Source organism: Tachypleus tridentatus, chromosome 9 (assembly GCF_004210375.1).
Source record: "Tachypleus tridentatus isolate NWPU-2018 chromosome 9, ASM421037v1, whole genome shotgun sequence".
In the NCBI taxonomy this organism is placed as follows: Eukaryota; Metazoa; Arthropoda; class Merostomata; order Xiphosura; family Limulidae; genus Tachypleus; species Tachypleus tridentatus.
This window is the reverse complement of record NC_134833.1, coordinates 58,580,263-58,606,989: the sequence shown is the minus strand read 5'-3', so window position 1 is coordinate 58,606,989 and position 26,727 is coordinate 58,580,263. Positions and strand designations below refer to the sequence as shown.

The 26,727-nt window shown below is 31.1% G+C and overlaps 1 long non-coding RNA gene across 3 annotated transcripts; it reads right to left on the bottom strand.

Moving 5' to 3' along the window:
• LOC143225294 (uncharacterized) lies at positions 1–26,163 on the bottom strand. Of its 3 annotated transcripts, none has more exons than XR_013013776.1 (3): positions 25,632–26,163; positions 2,655–2,790; positions 1–282 (listed from the first exon to the last, which is right to left on the bottom strand). It is a non-coding gene; the product is annotated as an uncharacterized LOC143225294 (long non-coding RNA). The 3 variants fall into 3 exon arrangements; XR_013013778.1 differs by lacking the exon at positions 25,632–26,163 and adding an exon at positions 8,139–8,208; XR_013013777.1 differs by lacking the exon at positions 25,632–26,163 and adding an exon at positions 3,644–3,858.
• Positions 26,164–26,727: the final 564 nt, after the last annotated feature.

The window sequence follows — 26,727 nt, the reverse complement described above, 5'->3', positions numbered from 1 at the left end:
TGATTTTAAAGAGAAGTTTAATAGCATATTTTGTGTCATCCAGAATGAAAGATTGACAAAATGCATATATATAAATCTTTTATGGAAAATAGAATAACAGAATGCAATATATGCTGTATACTAACAAGTGTAGTAACCGAGTTTTTTGAGAAATGTAGGAAAATCTCTTTCTTTAACAGAAGAACCTGCATGGGTGGTGACCGATCTTCAATTGTATAAATAAGTGTAATACGATCCAGGAATGAAATCCATCTGCTTGAATCAACAGGATAATCCTGATGTCTGCAGAGAGAACATACTGCTTTATTAGAACATCGCACAGTAAAATTATAGTTGAAGAAAAGACTTTCTTCGTAGCACAGTGGTTAAGTAGAGGGAAGTTAAGATACATCAAACCAGTAACTTTGTCTGTAAATATGTGCAACATTAGGTAAAAAATGATTTTAATGCCTTCACATTTCTTTGATAAATCATTGCTTAAAATGGTGAGACACACAGAATTTTGAACTTGAATCACATGATAAATAGAAATGTTATCCCACTATCAGTGATAGAAGCTTGAACTTGATGAACAATGCACAAAAGACAAATAACTCTACAAGGTGAAGCTGTATGTTTAGAAAAGAAGTTATAGTTTTTTAGTTTTTTATTTTAAACCAATTTTAGTAGCTTCCAATTTCTATGCACAGTATACTTGATATATTTTAACCAGTAACACAATGTGTTTTAACTGGTGTATTTTTTTTTATCAATGATTAAGAATCATCTGCTTAGAACTTGGAGACATTACATCTTACAAAGTGTTTTTTAGCTTCTTTATGTTTCTTTTTAAGTCAGATCTGCTGATGTGCATACATGTTTCCTTCAAATCTATTTTGTGCATTTCCAATCTTGTACCTTAAACTCTTAATAACAACAAATAAATTTTATTATTATTTATAGGCTTCAGGTTCCTCTCATTATGTAAATAGTTTTCTGTTTTGCATTTAATGTTTAATTTATACCAAGTTGATTAAACAAAAGTTGAACTGTTACGTATTTCTTAAGTACCTCTGCTGTAATAAATCTGATATTTATGTTGAACTTCTATATTTTCATCAAGTCCATATTATTATTATTTTGCTTTGGATTTTGTGTCTGTTGTTCAAATTAATCTCTTTCTTTAATTGTACTAATATGAAACATGTATCGCCAAGAAACTTTCTACCAAAAGTCACTGGCTACTGACTTGCCAGTATTTATTTCAAAATGAAACAACTCTAATGTTTATTCCAACTGAGCTGAAGCCTTTCAGTAAAATTAAAATTTATTATTGTATATCTATATCTTAAAGATTTAATTTCTTTCCCACAAGAGAGAACCTATAACAAAAAAAGCCTAATTCATTCTTTGATTGTCCCTACCTTCAGCTCATCAAGTGCAAGGCTCATCAACCCAACTTGGCCAGCAAATCAAACAAAAAAGTAATTAGGCCACTTACAATGGTGAAGTGTATATAATACTTAACAGACTCAAAAAGCAAGTGACCAAATTTATTGTTTATCCACAAAAATCTCTAACTAGATAAGCATGTTCCTTTATCATAATAAGTGTTTGAATTACTGAAATATTCATTTAATTAATGTAATGAACTTCATATTGTTATCTTTTACCTAATCAAAGTAAACTTGACTTAAAAATCTGAGTCTTGTTAAATAGTATTGAAATTAAAAATAACTCATATTACAAGAAATACGATTTAAACTGAAGATGTGATGAGTTCAGTTACCAGAAACTGTGAGACAAATATTGGATATCAAAGGAAATAATGATTAAGGGATAAAGAGGAATGCGTGTTAACAACAGGTGTAAAAAACTCTAAGCTTTCAGATATAATGAACTAATGAACTTCAGGAAATAAAGCATACACGAAAAACAGCAATTCCAACGAATGCACTGTATGAGGCAGATACTGAAAGAAACTACATGAATAACAAATACTAAAGAGATGTTGCAAATTACATAAACTTTTTTATAAACTCAGATACTAACATAGAAGACAAATAGTAGGTGCTAAAGTGGGAATGATACAGGATATAAATTAAAGGACATGTTATGAATGTTAGATACAGAAGGAGATGTGGTAGGTAAGAATAAAAATGATGGTGTAAGTAATTTACAAGTTTAAAATATGCCTAGTACTAGAAAGTTCTTTCAAATAATACTTCACTCTAAATATATTTTAATATTACAGCTATTAAAACTACACAAAATTACTTTAAAATCTTTCAACTGCTGGTTCTTTGTACGAACTTACTGACAAATTATATTTGAAGTGCGATCATAATATTTAGAAACTTTTCCATCACACGTTTTTTTTATATTTGTATTTTGTGTTGAATTTGGAGACTAATCACTTAAAATTATTGTTGAATTAAGTTTAAATGTCGTGTGATGTATATTGCATATAAATGATCTATTAATTACTTACATAAAAAGAAAGTGATGCACTATTTTTATAACTGATAACCAATCTGTTCATACAGTTAGTTTAGGTATTTTAGCATGTATTATGTAAAATTGTTTTGTTTTAGGGCCAGCACTGTAGGCACGCTTTACAGCACCTTAGAACAAACGTATTCCACAAATAAACATGGTTAACACATAAATCTTACCTAATTGATGTGTCTGTCTTGATACAGTTATTTCTTTCTTGTGGATGAGACGCAATTGATATAATTTCTAAAGAAGTATGGATATCAAAGTTGGGTGATACTTACATAATGCTGCCATCTACAAGTTCCAACGTTACTAAAAAAGAATGGCATTTGGTTAGAAACTATTGATTTACTTAAGTGTGTATATATGCATGTATTTTATAAAATAAACTGCATATTTATATTAGTATTTGAACATAGTAAGTCTAGAACTTTGCAGAATCAAGCTACCAATTAAAATAGAAGGTACTTTGCTTAGGTTTCTAAACTGAACAACTCATAATTTGTTTTAAAAAGTGCCAGTTTTCTCGTAATGCTTTGAAAAGACTTTCTAGTCTAAACCCAAAGGGTTCACTCACAATGTTTTCTATGTGGAGAACACAAGGTACATGTGATAAAGGGCAGTAATAAAAAGAGATGTTGACAAATAAAATTAAAGAAAGTAGAATAAATGAAAAAAATAATGTGCAAAAAACTGGTGAAATGCTTAAACATTTGTTACATTTTATACCAAGAATTTGGTGTTTGGATTGGATTTTAGGCACTGGAATATATTGAGCCATCTCAGTCTTACACAATTATAACTTCATATATATGTGTTATCCATGTTGTTAGCACCTGCACATTTTGAAAAAAAAAAATCGTTGCGAACTACTTAATCTTAGGTTAGGGAGTTCAACGCATTTAGCTCTTCCTGTGATACACAGTTCACCAATATGTAGTATAACTAAGCTTTGTTATCACATCTTCACAACAACTGGTAAGATTTTGTTAAAGATTACAACTATTTGATACAAAAAGAATTAGATTATTTTAATGTGTATTGTAACTAGAGATTTGTTATTTAAATCTTGTAGTTGTTTCTACTCAGATTGAATGTTTTAAGTATTATCATCAATGTATTAACTAACTAAATGTTTAAAATTATAAAGAAAAAATGTACATACCTTTTCATTTCTGATTGATAAATCTTAAACAGTCTCTTTTTTATTATATTCTTAACGGTGAGTTTTCAATTTTTATCTTTCTCTCCTGTCCTTTAACACAAATTAGTTTTTACGAGTCGAGCGCCTAAACACCTCGCCATGCCAGGCCATGTATGTTGGAAGTTTAATATTAATATTTATTCTTCTGCTTCGTAATGAAGTTTGAAACCCTCATTTCTGACACTAAACTCCGAATAAGTTTCATACGTATAAAGAAAAAGGAAAATTCGAAAGTAATTTAAACTTCTTCTTCCACCCAGTGCCCAAAAAGTGTGATCACGAAATCTTAAAATATAATCATATATTTAAACTAAATTATCTCGAACAACACAGAAGAAATGAACCGTTTTAAGTGATTACAGCTCCCGACTATATCTCTTTGCCACCCTTGTTAACTTGATAGAAAAACAAGAAAAATGTTTGTATTAACTTTTTAATAAATAATAACATTTCTATATATGTAAAACGGCTCGTTTGAGTTGAGAAACTTTTTTTTACGTGGAGGAGCAAACAACTTTTCGACCTTCTTCGATGACCGTTTTTACATATATATTTTTCTCTACAAGTGGATCATAGGTGATTTATGATCTTCCCACAATGAATATAGAAACTCGGATTCTAACGGTGCGAGTCCGCAGACATGCCGCTGTGCCATTGGGGCATAATATGCTTTAGAAACCAGAGCTAACGATGTATAGCAAATGCATACACTACTATTTATGTTCACACGGGTATAAATATTAATATTTATGTTAAGGTGTTTTGGCATGATAATGGTAACTTTTATAATATTTTAATTTGTTTGGAATTTCGCACAAAGCTACTATCTGTGCTAGCCGTCCCTAATTTAGCAGTGTAAGACTAGAGGGAAGGCAGCTACCACCCACCGCCAACTCTTGGGCTACTCTTTTACCAACCAATAGTAAGATTTACCGTCACATTATAACGCCCCCACGGCTGGGAGGGTGAGCATGTTTGGCGCGACGCGGGCGCGAACCCGCGACCCTCGGATTACGAGTCGCACGCCTTACGCGCTATGCCATGCCAGGCCCAATATTTTAATAATATATAAATATATATACAGTTATTTATTTATTTACAATGTTTCTTTTACCCACTTTCATCATTATAGTTATAATTCTAGTTTATAAACATGTTTGAAACCGACTCTTGTAAGATTGTTTGATGATTTTTTATTTATCATAGTAATGATGTTAATATTTTTCATACGCATAAAACGTAAAAGATCATTTTCTAGAACGTTTTAAGCCTATCGTTTTGATTTGTTTTTTTTTTTTTTTGTATTTCATGTGTGTGTTTCCGAGAACAGCAGCGTGTTTAATATAATATTTAAAATTGTGTTTATTTGTAATCATTTTAACTATAAGTTTGGACTACTTTAATATCGCAAGAACTCAAATTTCATTACTTTGTGATTAGCAGTGACGGATTTAAGGTGGTGTGGGTCCTGGGGCTAATAACATTTGTGGGATCCTATTCAAAAATAAAAGTCGAATCTTTGTTTAATGTTCGTTGATAATTATTTTAGCTCATCTCAGATTCTTTACATTTGCTGTTTCATATTTCTATGATGATGTTATATTTCATTCCATTGTACAATATTTCTACATATTTATATACTTGTAAATATCTAAAACTTAAACCGAAAACAGTTGCCTTTATCAACCAGTAAACGTATGATTTTTTAGAATTATTATTTTAAAATGTGATGTGTTTGAAACCTTATAGCAAGGTTTACCTGTGTCATTCCATATAAAATTCTTACATAATTATTTTATGACTGGTTCATTTCTAATGTATCAGTGTCTATGGTGTCATAAAGTGGGTACACTTTGGTCTCCTGTATATACACTGTCTTTTTATATGTACATGTAGTTTTAGATCTTACAACTTTTAAATATATATATAAAGTACAATTTTAAGGGTTAAAAAAATGTTCAAACACATAAAAGCAAAAGTTGAAATAAATTAACAAACCAGTTCTAGCAAAATATATTTACTCATAATATTTTACATTTAGGGAGTTTTACTATTTTTTCATTGATTATTTTGAATTAAGTACAAAATTACACAATGAGTTATCTTGCTCCGACCCCCACAGATATCAAGAGCCGATTTCTATCGGTGTGAGTCCCTAGACATGCCATTGTGTCATTGGGTGAATTAGGAAGTTTTATAGAAATATAATGAGAAATATCGATTTCTCTTAAATATCTTTTTAGCTTTATTTTAATAAATAGCGTATCAAAAAAGAATGATAGAGTGGCGTTTAATAAATAACCACATATTTGCAAAATGTGTGAATAATTGAAGCGCCAGTCTAGTGTTTTACAAAAATAAAATATCAGAATAAAGTTAAATATGTTAACTAATACTACTACTTATAAGACGTTTTAGTTGTCATGGTATTCCTTATGTAAAGTGAAATTTGTGATAAATAAACAGTCACTATAATATTTGTATAAATGTTATACAACATGTTATATGGAATTAGAAACATTATTGAAGTTATTGTAAATAATAATGTTTAAACACTTTCTAGCACATAAATTTTCAAGTTTGAAGATATTTGTTTAATATATGGCTGATATATTGATATATTTAAATCTTCTTACTTCACATCCTCAGAAACAGTTCTTAATATAATCAGATATTGCAACGTCAAGATCCTCTCCAGCTGCTAAATTTTTACCACCGACACATTTCTTGGCTAACAATAACGTTATTTCGTACATTCTTGATGTCAGAAAAACATGAAAGTTCAAAAAGTCTCGATACAAAATAACATAAACCTCATAACCTGAGCACTTTACCTTTCTTCTTCAAGGGGTGACCAGGAAATGGTTACTTCATTCATTCCGTTGGTTATAACTTAAGCTTTATTTATGACGATAAAACCAACTTCTTAATCATCCAGTTTTCTGTTTACCATTAATTTATAAATTCTTTGTTCTTTATCTCTTCACACATTCATTCATCTGTCACAAATTACTGCACTTGTCCTTTGTACCAGGTCTTCAAACAACTATTGTGAATATCAAGTAACTGTATTCTACATTTATCTCTAAAATATCATTCCTATATTGCTGTATCTATTTAACTTGAAGTAAAAGATGTCATAAAGAATTATATTAATATCTCCAAACTTCTTTTGTCTTAAGAAAAGGGAATGTGATTGAGGTGTTTAAAGTTGTTACATTGTTGATGCCTCTTTTTTTAACATCTTTAATTATGAGAGTGGTAAGAGAAGGGACACAAATATAAATTTTGAACACTCAAATATTGCTTCCTACTGCAATAAAAATAATTTAACATTTAAAACATTCGATATGTGAAAATTACTTTTCGAACATGCAAAACATGTTATTTCCAGAAAGTCTGAGATCATGTACCCAACCTCAAGAAACGTTATGAAGATTTGAAACTGTGATATAAAATCTTGAATCACTTGAACTACAAGTGCTGCATACACACATACTCAATTAAAAAAAGTAAGTTTTAATAGATAAGTTATATCAAATCATGACATGAGAAAGTGGTTAGGCCATCGCCTGACTGTTCCAATCCATTCCTGTGGCTCTAATATCATGTTAATAGTTGGCTTTTAATACCAAAGTTATTTACCTCTGTATATATCCTCAACGAAATTAAATTTATCTGGTAGTATTACAGTTCTGTATTGTTGCATCTTTAGACAATATTATATTATATAATGCTGTATATGTATCTTCAATCAAATACTTCTAGTTATTACTTTCTAATAACATAGTTCTTCATTCTTGATGACGAGAAACCCACTTGAAATAAAAATGTGTCTCAGAATGGCTGGTATGGGTACTGACACATGTATTGATAAGGAGAGGACAACGTTTCGACCCTCTAAGGTCATCTTCAGGTTAAGAAAAATACGAAGATGACCTAGGACAGTCGAAACGTTGTTCTTTCCTTATCAATGAAAGTAATAATATCCATACGAATCGTTTTGTGATATAGAGCTCTTTACTGTTGTACACATTTAAACTTTAATTAATAGTTATCTTATAGTACCATTCTGTTTTATCTATCCTTTATAACATAAATAATTAAGTATAGTTAGATAAATAACTAGGTTTAAACTTAAACTTCAAAGATGCATTTAGAGCAGTATTCTTGCAAAACTTGAAAACCACTACCAACTATCACAATTACTTAAGTATCTAAGTAGTTACTTTAGAAATATACCACAAAGAGGTCTTCATACAATTAAATTTTAAAATAAATAAAATTACTATATACAATCCTAATATAATTTTAAACTAATCTAAACCGAATAGAGTTCGATAATTAAATATAAACTGACACGTCTAAATGAAAATATTTTCAGTCATTAAAGATCATTAATGGCTGACGAAGCGTGTCTGCTTGAAACATAATACAAAATAAGTTGAAAGTTTACCTAAGTTTTTCTTTTCATGTTTGCCGGAATAACATTCATTCATGAACCGGATAAGGCGTCCAGTTTATTTCTCAAACAGGGTTGGCTGAAACAGACTAAATATGAGCCATAGATCATTGTTGAAACTACATTTAAATATGCTATATCCAACTTGTCGAGTGGCGTCAGCCTCATATTCTATTCAAGGCACTGGAGATTATAAAAAGAAACGTTTCATGCGATAGGTCATTATACAACAAAAATAAGTAAATAGACATATTTTAGAAACTAATTATATAAACGTAGATTGAACATAAAATGATATATTAGATAGATATCACTTTTATATCAGCATATGTTTCTGCACTGCTCATATCGTTCACAAACTCTTCAAAATTATCATACGGAAATATTGAATATTCACATTTTGAATCGCACCTGGAAGCTTCAGAAAATATAAAATACTTTCTGACAACTCAACTTTAATAACACATCCTACAACATTATTTTCATAACTTTTAATTGTGTAACGGCCTGGTATGGCCAAGCGCGTAAGGCGTGTGACTCGTAATCCGAGGATCGCGGGTTCGCGCCCGCGTCGCACTAAACATGCTCGCCCTCCCAGCCGTGGGGGTGTATAATGTGGGTCAATCCCACTATTCGTTGGTAAAAGAGTAGCCCAAGAGTTGGCGGTGGGTGTGATGACTAGTCTGCCTTCCCTCTAGTCTTACACTGCTAAATTAGGGACGGCTAGCACAGATAGCCCTCGAGTAGCTTTGTGCGAAATTCAAAACAAACAAACAAACAAAACAAACATTTAATTGTGTATACTTGTTGCAACTGTATCCGTGTGTCAGGAAAGATATGATTCTTATAACCATCTTCAAAAATATTCCTTTTCTCTTTGTTAACAATGAACTACACATGTTTATTACACATAAAAAAACAAATTATAAACTGAAAAAGACAGTATTTTCAAAAGAAAGACCCAGGATAGAAATCAGAACTGAAACAAACAAAATCACATTGTTCTAGATCTGTGAATTGTGTCTAAATATAAAAAACACTATGAAATATTCAACGATATTATAATACAGTTTACAGAACAAAATACTGACTGTTTATGACAGGGCTCCCTTCTTCAAACTTACATTTAATTAACTATCAACTACAAGCTGTAAGTATTTTGTTATCATTCGTAACTCGTAAACATTGTACGAATAGTATTGCATATGTAAAGATACAGAAAATGGAAAAAAGTTAAGACTTTTCTGTTGCAAATGAATATTTTTGTTGTGAAAACACCTATTTCTTAGTTATATTTTTCCATTATCGTCAGGCTAACGACCAGAACAAGAACTGCAAACATAACTTTTATGTTTAAATATGAGAATATTGTTCTTTTAATGACAATTTCAGGTTATAAAACCCAATTTTATGTCGTTCATCCAACAGCTTTGAGCCAATAATTTGAATTATACTGTAATTACCCTAAGTTAATAGAATTTGTTAATATATTGACTTATCATTGCATAGCTCTTTCCACATTGGACAAATTGCATTTACGTTTAACTTATAACGGTGTGATTATATCAAACAGAAGTATCTCTTCCCAACAATAAGATCACGTGACTCAAACCTGTTCGCCACAGTTTCATTCCTTGTGGAAACTTTACTCTTCTATTAGGTTGTACGTATTACAAGCTAGAAGAGTTCTTTGAAGATACGTCCACTAAAAGAAGGTAATACAGACAATGGTGTAGTGCTGTGGAAATGCGTTCCCATATATATGTATATATATATTTGTCATAGACAGAACGTTGTCTGATTATTAGATTAAACCCACCTTTACTAATATCTAATTTCATAAAGTTTTGCCTACCCTTAGAAGAAATACGACAAAACAAAAAATTATAAACACAAAGACAGATGCAACATCTTTTTTTAAGAATGCATCATCTTTTGGTATATATTGATTTTGTTATTTGTGTTACATGAAATAATATTTTTTTGGTTTCTCTTATACATATATTGTTAACTTTGCTTTTTCAGAAAACAGATGAAAGTCTGCATGCAATTTTTAGTGTTAAATGTATTTTGTGAAATTCCTGCCTATTCAATAAAATTGTGAAAGATTTTCGAGTGTAAGATTCAACGACGTACTTTGTGGCTATATAAGTGCTAATGATGATCAGTATTGCTGTGGAAACTGAAATTTCGAGAAATTCGCCTCACGTTTATTAACCACTGCAACACAAAGATACAGTATGTATTGTTGGTTTGCTACATTTCGTATTCTGTAAATCTCAGAAATTATAACTCTAATTAATTCTTATTAATTTCAGATACTGACCAGGAACGTTTATAGATTTCGAACATTACAAACCGTTTAACTTCAGTGGATTAACATCACCTATTGATATTTTTATTATATTACTTCATTGATAAGAAACTCGACTTGTAATCAGCATGTGATAAGAAAGAACCTCTGTCTACACCCTTGGAGAAATCACTTCAGCTATACCAATCATTTAAATAGATGTTGTCTTCACAAAATGATAAAGGACAGCTAGAACGAAGTAAACTTCCTTTTAACCAAGGTTAACTATGCATTTCATAAGTAATAAATGTCTAGTTTCTTAGAAATAAATTTCACTCAATGAACCAATTTGGAAAAATCGCGACTTCAATATCTTATCATGTGATTCACCTTATCTGCTTTTTATAAAAGATGACCTTGTATATCCTCTGTAGTACTGTTACAAGATAGGATACAAAAGTTATTAAATAGTACTAACAATTATTCTCTTACATGTTTATAAATTAATTTCTTATCAATATACTTTCAAATCGTCCTTCTTAAATTACATTTTTATATCTTATTTCAAATGAAAATACATATTCAATAATAATTCGAATAAAAGACATAATTAAAAAATAATATAGGTAAATAATGTAGAAAAAGTAAACAATATGTGTCTGCTCTTCGTGTGGTTATAATTATAGTTAATTTAAATCATTAGTGTTTGTATACACGAAGCACACGAGAACGTGTATTCCATATATGAAGGAATAAACAAACCGCGCAATGAATTGAAAATACCTATAACCTGTTATTATTTTAAAGCAACAAATGGTTCACTGACTCACGAAATTAAACCAGAATGAAGTACTTCTATTCTAAGTTGACACGCATTTTATACATCAAACTTTATACAGAAGCTCTGGAATAGAACGTAAAATTTAATATTAAAAAGCAAATATTAACGTAGGGTTATGTATCGTGGACATAAAAAATTAAAACCTTGTGTGAACGGTAAGGCAAATATCGAAAATATTTTATTTTGAAGCACGTGGGAAGAGAATTCGTTACTTATACGACAGCACATTTATAAAAAAAAAAATCACGCGTTAGATATAAATTTGTGTTACACAAGGTTTTGTTACACTTGAATAATGTTTCACATCATAAATTGTCATAGTTACACTCATAATAGTGTATTGTTCATAACAGGGTTCTTAACATAAAATCCTACGGGCATTAGATTAAATAATAATGCAACTAAAATTAATTAAAATTATTAATTTTTTGTTTTCACAAATTATATTTGTAGCTTTTCTCGAGGAATGCAAACGGGTTCGTACAACCAACAGGACAGTTTCTATAACATTATTTCAAAACTAAACAAGCAAAGGTAACTATTATAATTACTGCAATTTACGAAAACAAAGTATCATGAAATTGTTTGTGATTTTTTTATATGATAACTTACAATTTGATAATGTAAGAACTCAACTAAATTCATTAAATAGTAATGACATCTCATTATAATCATAAAGGGAAATACAGGATCGAAGTTTAAAAGGAAGAAACATTCTTCGAAAGATATTTCTGATCACTATGCATTATCTTTATTTCTTGCAGTCTTTTCAGATCCGCCTGAATTTACAGCTGTTCAAAAAGATTTATTAATGGTGACAATTTAAGTAAACTGGAACCACCTTGTAAATAAAGAATGTGATGTCGATTCACATTTTTCATTTGAAAAAACATTATCACAACGTGCATAAATTTATTTTTTTCCATTTGTTCATGTTCTAAGATTAAAGAACGCAAGGTATCCACACTGGGTAACGACGATATTATTGCGTAAAAAATAAAACAAAGACTTTTTCGTCGTTTTAAATAAACGTACTTTATGAATGCTCTGTGTTGAGCTGAAGATGATCAAGGAAGGTCTAAGCTTGTTCTCTGCTTATCAATAAAATGGTTAATACACGTACCAGCCGTTCTAAGATACATTATTATTTCAAGTGTGGTTTCTCGTCATCAAGAATTTCACACCATGTTATTCATGACATTTTGGAAAACATCATATAACTTTCTTATTAATTAGCAGATTTTAAAGATAGCTGTAGATATTCTATACAATAATATTATAGTTAATTGTAATAAATTGAATTTACACCAAACATATACTTTTTAGATATTTGTAAAAACAAAACTTACGTAACAATTTGGCACGCATTTTAGTACATTATAGCTGTACATTCGAATTGTGTATTTAATGACAGAATTTGGTAGCTACATTTTAGACTTCTATTAAAACCATATATGGTACAAATACCGAAGATTGATTTTTTGATATTCAAAAGATTTTTATTGGATCATGGATATGAACTTTCACAACGATAAAACTTGTATTTTCTGTGTACTTACGGTTAAAATAAATTGTCAAGGAGAGAGTGTGGGCTCTTAGGAGAAAAGATAAGTTAACGTGCGCCTTGAAGGAACAGTTTATATTAGTGGCACTTCGACACATACCTTTGGCCTTTAATTCACGTAGATGAGTGGCTCCCCAAGGGTCAATTTGCTATTCTTGTTGGCAAGACTTAACTAAGATGCTGGTGTTTGGGTGTAGTGCCTAATGAAACCTGGTGTAACTACACTAAAAATAAAAATACTTCATAGGAAAGTGATCACGTATAGAAGACTGATCAGCAGTCATCACCTCAATACCTTCCTGCATCCCATTGTTTCTATTTTCCATTCTTGTTTCACAAATCTTTAGGACAAACGTCTCTCTTATTCATCAAGATTGAATTCGAGGGATTTGCTGATACTCCAAAGTTAGTTAAGCAGATAAACTCTGGGGTCGTCTTTGTGGAAGCATCACTGCCAAAGCACAGTAAACTTAGTACCTCCCTTATTCATCTTGGGATATTTCAATGTACACAATACTTTCTGTGAGGGGTTGTTCCTTGGAGCTTATGCTCTCTTCAGTACTGGTACATTTACCAATTTTAATGCACCTATTCAGTATTTTTAGCGCTATTGGTTTATATGTCTTTTCAAAATCACTTTTTGATTCTTTTTTTGAAAGTTGAGAGTGATCCATGAGGCAGTTAGCAACAGCACCATTTTGGACATGATTTTTCTCAAGGTTTACCATTAATGTTGGAAAATGTCAGTAGAGGTCATTGGCCTTTTTATTCTGTTTTTGCGGTTTGTTTAGTTTTATTACTTTTATACAGTTTTACATTTTCTCCATTTTTAACGGATGTTTGGCAGAGATAGCCTAGCCGCTTTGTGCCAAAAAGCGCCAAACAAAGAGACAATTAAATAACTTTCCCATTCGGTAATATCCAGAAAAAGGCGAATTTTACCTTCAGTGTATTATTTAAATTGTCATAACTTTACATGTGAAAAAAATTGTAATTTCACAAATTTAGAGGCTGATATAAAGTGGTAAAAGGTTTTTGAGTAGAAACTATTTGCTTATTTCTCCATGCCTTGACTGATTTGGGGTCAAATTAAAGCTGCGTCAACTGAGAACTTCTTGTTTTTAAATTGTGTTGATGACCAGCTGCCTTCCTTCCAGTTTTTCAATTTTAAATTAGAGAAGGCTAGCGCAAATAACTCCTGTTTAGCTTTACGTGAAATTCAAAACAAACAAAAATTCCACTGATAATTTCATATCGCATTTTATGTCATATATTTCAACCATATTTATCACAGTTTTTCCATAGTTCCTAGCCTTTCATTTCTTCTGGATAAAGAATTATGATTGTTTTCCCAAGTGAAACCAAAATGAAATTATGATTGCAATCATCCATATGATATTGGATATACGAAAAGTAAAGGCTTTAAGGGTTAAAATGAAATCGATCAGCTAAAGGACATAAAATTCTATTACTAGAACACCAAGAATTCCCGCTGGTACAAGGTAAGTCTACGGATTTACAACGCTAAAATTAGGTATTTGATTCCCCTCAGTGGACTCAGCAGATAGCCCGACGTGGGTTTTCTATAAGAAAACGCACACAAACACGCAGTACACCTTGTAAGTGATAAATAAATAGCGTAAGAATATATTGAAACATCTGAGACAAGTAACGAACAGATAGCATAAATGCTTGAATCTCAAAAATAAACGGTGCCAGGTAAAACATTATGTACAGTTGTTGTTTGGAATTTCGCACAAAGCTACTCGAGGGCTATCTGTGCTAGCCGTCCCTAATTTAGCAGTGTAAGACTAGAGGGAAGGCAGCTAGTCATCACCAACCACCACCAACTCTTGGGCTACTCTTTTACCAACGAATAGTGAGATTGACCGTCACATTATACACCCCCACGGCTGAGAGGGCGAGCATGTTTGGCGCGACTCGGGCGCGAACCCGCGACCCTCAGATTACGAAGCGCACGCCTTAACGCGCTAGGCCATGCCAGGCCCCATTATATACAGAGTATTTTCAACTGAATCTTCTTTTGGTATTTACTCATCATCTTTTTAACATTTTCTGTACCATCTTCATGTCTTTTTTCCAACACAGTTTATGTTATGGATGACGTTGATTCGCTAGTCGAGTAACCTTTTCTCTGTCTGTATTACCGACAGCTTGGAACAGACTTAAAGATGAAATTTAGAATTCCAAATTCCGGATTGTATTTATTTTACATTTCTGATGGCTAAAAAGAACTTACAATTTAAACGTGTTTACATGGATTTAAGAGTGGCTAATGTTTCTTAAGGCCTCAGTGAAGATCTCAAGTGGCTTAGCACTAAGTCTGAAGGCTAAAAAGGCAAAAATGCATTTTCTTATAGTCGTGGTAAGCAGAGCTCAAATAACCCATTGAGTAGTTTTGTGTTAAACTTTAAAGAAAAAGTATATTTTAGAGAATGCAAAATTTGTAAACCGATTAGTGTGACGACATACCAAAATATTTACAATTTACCAATTCTGCTCAATAAATGTCAGGTATTCCGTAATAACGATTTGTTTTAAATTTCGCACAAAGCGACATGAGAGGTATCTACGCAATCGGTCCCTAATTTAGTAGTGTAAGACTAGAGGAAAGCCACCTATTCATCAAAACCCACTGCCAACTCTTGGTCTACTCTTTTACAAACAATAGTGGGATTGACCGTACATTATAACGCCTCAACGGCTGAAAGATCCGCGATGACGAAAACCACTTGAAATAAAAATGTATTTTCAAAACAGCTTGTTATGGATGTTAACACTTTAATTAGAATAAAGTACAAAACAGCGTTTCGACCTTCTTAGGTTATCTTCAAATTAACAAAGAGAGTTTACAGCTGACGGCTGCCAGGGACATTTCTTAGGGACGAGAGTGGATACGGGATGGTAGAAGGTATTGCAGTTAGAAGTCAGGTTATTAATTACTATACGTATAAAGGAGTTCCTTTATATTGATTTAATTTTCTTTTAGTTGTTGTATAAGTAGAGCTTCATTGGTTTTGATTTAAAGAAGTTAACATTTGTATATTTGGTAGTGAAAATAATTTTATTAAATAACATGTACGAAGTAAGTTTGTTTAATCTTAAGTAGAAGTCAATGTCACTGTTTAAACTGACATCATCAATATTTATTTTCACGGTCTTTGTTACACTGCTGAAACAATATGCCTAACCTAATATAACGATTGTTTATAATTAAGCACAAAGATATGCATAGGGCTGTCTGTGCTCTCGAGTAACTTTGGCGAAATTCAAATACAAACAAATAAACATTGTGTTTAGCAGTGACGGATTTAAAGTTGTATGGGCTAATAACTTTTGTGAACCTTACATCCTCTATAATTTTACATGGAATAAAATTGTCAATTCGTCCACATTAAGACAGGCAGTGGGTTGAGCCCCTAGCTAAATACGCCACGGGGGGACAGGTCACAGACAGCTCATTGTTTAGATGTTTACTTATCTACAAACAAACAAAGTTAATTAATAACAGTTGGCTCAATCTTGTTTTTCAAATGTTTTAGAAATAAATTTAAAAAAGTTCTGAGAACGAATTACAAAAATATAATTTCCTGATTATTTTTTCTCACTGAAGCATTCTGTTTAACACAAATTTAACTAGTTTAACAAATACTTCATAATTATTTAGTTTAACTAGTGTATTTCTCTTTCAATTTTCCTTGATTTTTTCTTATTTATTTCTAACTTTACATGTTCCAAGAAATATGTACTGCTATGTTTTGTTTATTTAATAATGGTAAAATTATGTTAACTGTTTTGCAAATAACAGTTACTTTTGTAGAATCTTTATGAGTTCATGCAATTTCTTTGTTTAATTTTTATGTTATAGATAGCACTTTACTTAACCCTATCTACCATTGCTTCCTTAATTGCGTATCTGAACATGTTGCAGTCTTTATAAGTGCAGTTGAATGTTTTTGCAAAATTTTTGATTCTAGTCAAATATCTCCCATGTGGCTGCTTTGGTTATAATTGTTTGCAGTTTGTTTGTGATGTTTATGTACTTTATTTTTATGTTTTTCTTAGTTTTCTTAGCTAAAACATACCTTTCTTTTTATTTTTCATTTTATACCTCTTCTTTTTTGGCATTTCTTTATTTAATTATTTACTTTATCATCATCATCATTCACCACTCGATTCCATCCAGGAACATAGGGCCGCAATCACTTGCGGATTCTTCAACATGTATTTAAGTGAGTAGGTTGTTAGCCCACTGCACAGAGCCGTCCCTAATTTAGCAGTGTAAGACTAGAGGGAAAGCAGCTAGTCATCACCACCCAACGCCAACTCTTGGGCTACTCTTTTACCAACGAATAGTGGGATTGAACGTCACATTATAACGCCCCCTCGGCTGGGAGAGCGAACATGTTTGGCGCGACGCGGGCGCAAACCCGCGACCCTCGGATTACGAGTCGCACGCCTTACGCGCTTGGCCATGCCGGATCATTTACTTTATATGATATCTAATTACTTCTGGTACTTTTTCTCATTTCTGTATTTCATACAGATTACTAGAAAAGGATTTATCTACATGGAATACATTTTAATATTGTATATCATGAGCTAAGGCTTTAATTATTATATTTTGCTCACAAAGAAGGGTTTGCACAATAATGAAATAAAACTTATTACAATAGTTTGAGCTTTATCATAAATGAAATACAGTATTGGGATCATAATGACCACAGGGAACCACGTTTCTTTTTATCACGCATTTAATTTCAGCCAATTCTACCTAATTTTTATTTTACCACCTAGTTTAACCTTATTTGCCATTTCATAATTGCATTTTGTACACTATACAATAGGTTTAAAAATTCACTCTAATTCATTATAAATGTTGTTTATCAGTACTGCAGTAACTCATTCCTCAGCATTCCTTCATTTACTTTTTGAAATCAGGTTCTTTTAATATAAATATTCTGTGTATAATATTTCTTGAACTAATATATTTAATAATTGTTTACCATCATTCCAGAATTACATTAATTAATGTATTCTGAACATAGTTTTATTTCTCTTCTTTTCTCAAACTGCTTTTACCATAAAAGTACTTCAACCCCACATCTATATAGCATAATAAGGATTCTAGGAAACTCTCATATTATAACTTGTTTTAGTTGGAAATTCGTTATAGATGATAAGAAATGTAAAATTTATCATCAGGTATCATCATGTCATTTTTTATACAAACATATTTTATAATATTATTTGTATCATCTAACATTTTTAATCTTGCTTCAATGAGTAAAATAAGTATAGAGAATAAAACACATCGGACCACATTATAAATTATAATTATAATTTTAAAGTGCTACTAACAAATATAATCTTTGTTGTGCATCATAAAGCACTGCTTCTAAATATGTTTATGTTTTAGCATTTTATACATGAAGTATCAACTACAAGTTTGTTTTTTTAAATTTTTGTGTTTGAAAAGATAGTAAGTGGAACTATTTATGATAATACTGAGTCAAAACACTGAGAAATATGTAATAATATGTAAACCACACTATATCTATCACTGAGATTTTCTTCCACTTTCAGGAATTGATTGTAATTGGTGATTGAAGACAGAAGTATGAACATTCTTTATTCTGAATAAGGAGTCAAATTTTCAAAACTAAATAAAGCTTACTTATTTAAAAATGTTAAGAATGATGTTGTTTTTGTTTCTTTCATAACCTTATATCTTTTCAAAAATGAATATATTTTTCATCAAGTTATAAACTGCAATTTAAACCTTGAACAAAGGAAAATTATATTGTAGAAAAATAAGTGTAAAATGTAGAGATATTTAAGTTCTATGCAGATATATACAATGTATTATATAATATTACTTTAAGTTACAGATGTGAATATATATAACCAGTCTCCATTGTTCATTATCTCAAGCCTGGTTATATACAGTGAAAGAGTTTGAAACCTTTAAGAAAACAAAAGGGATCAACCTATTGGTTTTTACCATTTTAAATCGCAAGTCGAAATGTTGCCCAGTAGCAGTTAGCAAGTAAACAAAATGAACTATAACTTATGTTTGATGGCAGGTAAAGTTAAAGAACATCTTACAAGTAAACAATGACATACTAAAATTTGAAACTGTACACATTTATTGTTTACTTTGTGAATCTTAGGTATTATTTTCTTCTTATATGGTCAAAGTGAATGATATGCACTAACTTTAATCATATATTGACCTTAAGTAACATATATTCATATGTAATGTGTAAATTAACCAACTGTAATCTTGGAATACCTGGTATGGGCACTTCAGGTGTCCAGTGTTCTCTTGCATATCTAATTTCAAACTTATCTTAAATATAGTAGCATCTTATTATGTTTCAAATTTCAAATTTAACTTTAATGTTAAATACTATTTATATAGTGCACAATGCAAATAAACATGAAAAAGGTGTTACAGTTCTCATTTCTGTATAGCTCCAAATCTTGCATATAAACTAGGCATTTATATAGTTTAGTTTTAAGTTTACTAAAAAGTTTATAACAAAGAAGTGTAATAAGCCATACCTTCTTCTCATTACAGCTTATTTGTTACTACTAGAATCACTTACCCTTTCCTAATTGGTAAAGCATAAAAACTCCTGAAATCCAGCTTTGAACTTACCTAGAACAGAAAGTTTATAGGACAGAATTGTGATTAAATTACATTAGATAGATTTTAATATATGTACCTTATAATACTGTAACTAGTTGGAGCTCTTCCAGGGTAACATAATCACGAAGGTTTGAATACTGAGGAAAAATATGCAAATTAAAGAATACTTAGAACTTCTTTTAATATCATATTTATTACTGGTAAATTTTTATGTCGCTTACTTCTTAATCCCAGTAATTCCTTTTAAATACAGGATATCAGGCAATGGCAACTTATATACAGTTACCTATAGCTAACTATAGCCTAGCTAACTAAATGTAAGGCTTCTTAAAATACCTTTATGGACATAAGGATAAGTTGTCTCATTTGACAGAAGATGGATGAAGCAAAGCAGAAGGCTGTTATAAATGGAGTCAGTCAAACTGGATTAATATTATAAACAAGGTACCTCTGGGTTCAGTGTTAGTACTTAGTTTTTGTGATTTACATCAGTGAAATAGATGAAACAAAGGACCAGAAGTTACTTAAATTTACAGATGATATTAAGGTACAGAGTGTTACTAGCTGTGAGGATGCTGTGAGGTATTTAACAAAAGTATTATTTGGATGGGAATGACCTTAACAGTGTCATGAAAGAAAGAGATTTTAAGGTAAGAGTTAATAAGTCTCTAAAGCCATCCAAGCAGTATGCTTTTGCTAGTGTTACAGCAAATAGGATTTTATGTTGTATTAACAGAAATACCTAAGCATATAATTGTTCAACAACCCCCTACCTAAGTTTTATAAATCAACTTCTTCTAAGACTTAATGCCCTGTTTGTGTTGGCCTGGCTATCAAACTGTGCACTTCATATATTTTACATGACATATAATTTATGTTACAATTAAGAACTCTAAATACTTTTAAAATCTGCAGGCATTTATTCCACTAGATGAGGATGTATTGATTATAACATAGGACTAGGTCGTATGTTAATGCTTTGGAAAGTGATACTTAAAGCGTTTAAAAATATTTACAGTCTATCATCTCTTAATGTATTACCAGAGTAAACAGTTGTGCCATGGTGAGGCTATTAAACTATTTGCTGATACATAACATTACATTATCAATTACAAGTTCATTTGTTTCATCTCTCTGCCTTCAATGAAGACAGCTGTATCGTAATCTTTAAGAATGCCTATCTTTTAGTACATATTGATTATATTATTTGTCTTACATAAAATGGTATTTTTTGGTATTCTATTGTACATATACTGTTAAATTTGGTTAAACAGAAAGCATATGGAGGCCCATATGTCATTTATAGTGTTAAATGTGTTTTCTTAAATTCCTGCCTATTCACTGAAATTGTGAACGATTTTTTAGTTATGAATCAACGGCATACTTTGTCGTTATATAAGTGTTAGTGACTATTGATATTATTGTGGAAGCTGAAATTTCTGGAAATTCACCTCGTGCTTTTGAAATTAACCACTGTTAATTGTGTTACCCCAAGAGACAGTGTGTATTGTTCGTTGGCTGCAGTTGGTATACTGTAAACCTCAGAAATTATAACTGTGATTAATATATATTAATTAGGAATTTCAGATACTGACCAGGAACGTTTATAGCTTTCAAGTATTACAAACCGCTTATCTTCAGTAGATTAACATCAGATATCGTATTTTTATGAAGTATTACTTTACGTCATTGGTAAGAAACTCAACTTCTAACTAGCATGTGACAAGTGAAGAACTAACTAGCTCCCTGTTATGTAAATTGTATCTGTATCAACTTGAAATTAATTGGCTCATCGTGAACCCTCACTAGGATATCGAGGATGTTCTGGATCAGATGGATGACTAATACTGTTTGTAAACGTTCGTATGTAAGTCATTATTTATAATAACTGTTATAAAGAATTGTATTTACATCCGTATAGTAAAATATATTTATATTAAGAAAGAATATTGTGTATACACTTGTTGGCAAATATCATAAATTTAATTCATATCAATATATAATTATCTTCTAAATTTAAATTATCAATTTACTCAGTTTCAGAATATTTCAAATTGTACTATGTAATATAATAAATTGGTGGTTTATTTGAGATAAATTATAATATGTAGCTGATTTATACTTGTTTTGAAAGTAATATATTAGTTAGCACAGAGAAATAGCTGAAGTGTTAGGTGTGGATCGTGTTATGTGCAATAAAACTATTTACATTAAAATGCATAAATTAATCCAAGAAAATGACATTACAATAAAACTTCGAATCGTATAATTTACTGTTTTGAAGCATTTGGATTTTTTGTAGAACAAAATCTTATTTTAAAAAGGATATTTTTAAGTGTTCTAATTTTTTAGAAAAAAGTTTTAAAGCTGTTAGAAAACAAAAGCTGCCGCTACACCAATAACAGGTTTTCCTCATTTCTATATAAAACTGTAATGGTTGTGTTAAACTTCGAATTTGATAACGACAAATTCAAAACCATACACATTCTTTATATGTAACAATATCACTATCATATGAAAGTTTTGCTTCTTTAACTCTTTAAGGTTAGCAGTATATTTAATTCTATTTTCTATTTTACTGCACACGTTACACTATCTTACATCTTAGATATAAATGTTGAGTCATGTTTGATGTAGATTACAAATTGTTTTCAGAAAATCATTTTTATTTATTGTATTCCATCCATAAAACCAAATGTAAAACGTACTTATTTAAAAAGCATTATGTATTTTTTGATCAAATTGTAAGGAAACAAATAACATACTGCATGCCACTTAATAATTGACCTCGGCATTCATTGTTGTTAAGGTTACAACCAGAGTAGAAGTAGCAGATCTAAACTGATACATGATATATTAAAAGGGTTTCTAAAGTAAAATAATCGTGAATGTCGTAAAAGTCGAAGGGCAAATGTTTAAATCTGTATCCTCTAATCATTTTGTGTATCTTTCGGAATCAGACAAGTCTATTTAGTCAACACCAGGTAAAAGTGTTAATTATAAAGATGGTCTTTAATATAACCCTGACATGATTGTACAACTAGATCACAGTGTTATTTATTTTTGATACATCATCTACCCACATGGTACCCATTCTTGGAAAAATGGCAATAGAATCCAAAATTCGATAATCTTAGCTAAACAGTAATAATACACTATAGTTCCATATTGGGCAATCACTGGTATCACTGAAGTAATTTGTGAACATGTAAGTCCCTTGGAAGGAGTGCAATAAGTTAACACACTTAGAATGCAAGATTCAATTTCCCTGTGGTTGAGACAGCATCTAACCTAATGCAAATTTGATCTGAAAACAAACAGATAAACAATGCGTATTTGTTAATTGCACAATTTAACTTATTGTATGACTTGTATCATATGTAAATGTTTTTTTCATATTTGTAAAAGAACTCTTGAAAATAATAGTAAAGTTCAGAGTTTAGTGCTTCTTGTTTAACTCGGCAGTGTCAGAATATTAAATTCAATGATTATCACCAAAATTTCTTGCAAAGATTAAGTTGAAATTTTATATAGGTAATTTGAAGTCTATGTAGGAAACAGTGTAAGTATACAAGAAAATATAATGGTGTCTTTTTTATTAAACTATGTCAGTATTCATTGGTGTTTTATGTAAACAAACTTATACCAACATTAACATTACCTGTCATCTATTTTTCTAATTGTTTCTGGCATATATAATTATCAATGCCAAGTTGTCAGGAGCAACAGGCATGAGCTTTTGGAATTTGCATCTTCTTGGGGTAATGGTATCCATCCCCAAAATAAATAATACAGTATGTACATGTAGTATACCTCTGTACTGACCAAATACAACTGTATCATCCTGATCCCAACAACTTCCACAAATTGAGGGTTTAACATTTGTAGTGTGGTCACATGATTCAAATTACATTTTAAAACACACCAAATGGAAAAAATACAGTCTGAAACTAGACTTTATTGAAACTAATTTTGACACATTCATCAATCTACTTCAGTCTGGAATTGTCTTGTTATAGGCAACAAGACTATGGTGATGCCTACGATTGAGAACCAAGAAGGTTAAAAAATCTCCTTAGATTAAAATGTTATTGGAAGATTGTATCCATTTGGTACAAAATCATTGGTAATTTCCAATCAATTTGACCGCCAGGATTTCGCACATGAAAAGAAATTCCATTGTTTATATATCCGCGTTTAATGTTTTTGTTTATGTTCAGAAACACCTGGGATGCCACTTATTCGAATTAAACCTATATTACCCTTCTCACAGGCTTGGCCCGGCGTGGCAAAGCGTGTTTAGGCATGCAACTCGTAATCTGAGGGTCGCGGGTTCACATCCCCGTTGCGCTAAACATGCTTGCCCTTTCAGCCTTGGGGGCGTTATAATGTGACGGTCAATCCAATTATTCGTTGGTAAAAGAGTAGACCAAGAGATGGCAGTAGGTGGTGATGACTAGCTGCCTTCCCTCTAGTCTTACACTGCTAAATTAGGGACGGCTAGCACAGATAGCCCTTGAGTAGCTTTGTGCGAAATTCAAAAACAAACAAACAAACTCTCAGGCTTATAATGGCACAATATGAATGTCACGTTTTTATCTTCAGGTTTTGTTCTGTTTAAAACTAGCTTATTTGAATGGTGTTTGGGCATTTTTGTAAGATAGTGATTATCATAGATGTACTGACGTTTTATTTTGGATACATGAATTTCATGTTTACAACACCCTTAATATTGTATAGTATGAATTGTAAGTGTATTGACTTATTTTTATTAAGTCATGTTTTGTTAATTTAATAACATATGATATGGATAAAAAAGTTAAGCACCATCCAACTCATTTCTTGCCCACCCCACTTTATGACTCATGGTAAGGTTATCACGTTTAAACTCGCTCAGATTGATATTTACTTTTACTTTGCCATTGACAATCTTGAACAACATAAGGTAGGTTAAGTATGAATGAAAGCTGTTAGTAGTTTAAATAGCTGTAGCTCATGTTATATTCTTTTACCTACCCAAAGCTTTTCCTATAGTTTTTATCTTTCTATTCATTGTGGTTTGACATGTTTTCATCCACCTCATTCAGTACTTTTAATTCTTTCTAGCATTTAAAAATTAGTTTTACTACAAACACAAAATTTGTCTTTTAAAGTAATAATCAACAACTAGTAAAATATTAATATTTTTTCACGTTGTTCTTAAGAACTCCAGGAGAAATTGTATATTAGCTATAGATTATCATGAAGTACAGGTTCAAATTCTCTGATATAATGATGCATTAAAGTAAAACTAATTACTCCTGTTCAAATAAGATAAACAACATGAATAACAGACAGGTAATTTGTCTCAGAGTAATACTGTGCTTCTCTGATTAATTGAATTCATAACATAGAAACATAGACTGGACATAACATAAAGTACCAAAGTACATTGTTTATTATAAAAATAAACACAAACACAGTGTTGGTACTTGCTTGTACGATAGACAGACACTTCGACTTGATTGAAACTGTTCTCTTAAAACCCTTCTCAATGAAAACTTTCACAAAACTATTTTAATCTAATCTTCCTTACTTAACAGGTAATGTAGGATTTACTAGTGCTACTCGTGTGTTGTTAGTTATTACATAAACATCCATTTAAGACTATATACTTGGTATATCACATGGTGATACACTTATATACATTCTCACATACTGTTCAACATTACAGGTGTTCAAGTCGAAAGAGCTTAAGACTTATTATCTCTTAAGGGCAATGAAAGACAGGTAAAGTAAAATTAATGAATTCCCTGAACAATTATATGCGAAAATTTCACATACTAGAATAACTATCTACCGTACTTTTCTGTGTATGAGACACGCCCCTGCTTTCAAGGCTATCTTTAGGGAAAAAATATTTTTCACGGTTATCATTCATTTATTTGTTTAACATTAGCATAATCTTTTATTATTCTTTAGAATACTTTAATAGTAGTGTCCATAATATAATGAAATATGATTGTTTCATACATTTACATCAAAACATTGTTCATTCATTAAGAAAACTTTCACAATTTTCATTTACATCACTAAAAAATAACTGAAAACAAGTTCTGAAACTTCACACTTGCCCAGCAGTCATCTTGGTGTGTCCACTCTCCTCATATTTTGAACTCACTTTAGCTGCCCATATAGAGTTTTTTGTCCACAATTACTATTAATCTCCAAACTTATATGTTTTTATTGTGTTCTTTATGTATATGACTCTTGTACTATTAGTACAATGTCTTATTTGAGCTAAAGAAAGGTCCCTCTAACGGGACGCTGTTCTACAATCGTTTCCCATAATAACCTATTTTCTTTAGCCTATGAGAGAAATATAGCAAGCCAAGGGAAGTGTAGAGGTTGGTCTTACTAGTTTCTAGTCCTTGCTGTACAAATTATGGTATGCTTAGGGAGGCAAAATTTTTTCACCTTTGGTTTTTAGGAAGCATCGAGCTTTGAGACCCACTTTCTTTGGGAAAAAAGTGTTTCTTATACACCAAAAAATACGGTAATTCACAAAATATATTACATTAAAATATACTTGTTTCTTTATAAATAAACACAAAGCTATACAATGGGCTAACTGTGCTGTATCTACCACGGGTATCAAAAACCAGTTTTTAATGGTGAGAGTTCGCAGACATCCCGCTGTCCCACTGGAGTAGGTTAAAATATGTTGTTAAAAATGTTTTATATGTTTATATACTGCAATACCCAAGGCTAAGTAAATATTTCATCAGGGAATGTATAGTGAATGTTTTTTTCAATAAATTCAAAAAGACCAATATGTTAACAACACCATTTTACAGTGCTGACAGGGCATTTATCTCATACGCTCTTGATAGCTTATTGTGTAAAAAGTGACAATAAAACATGCTGCTTCATATGTATCTCAGAACGGCTGGTATGGGTATTCACACTTTTATTGATAATGAGAAAACAACGTTTTGACTTTTTAAATCATTTCCGTTTTAGAAGTGACCGTTGCCGGACATATGTCATAGGGACGAGAATATAAACGGGTATGGCATTGTAAGGGCCGTGGCAGGTGGATACACCTGCAAACAGGAAATAACTAACTAAACAGCATTTCTTAAACTCAAGATCACTCGAACTGATGCACAATTCAGAAATTATGTATACAATTATACAGAAATCAACAGAAAAATCACCCATACTGGA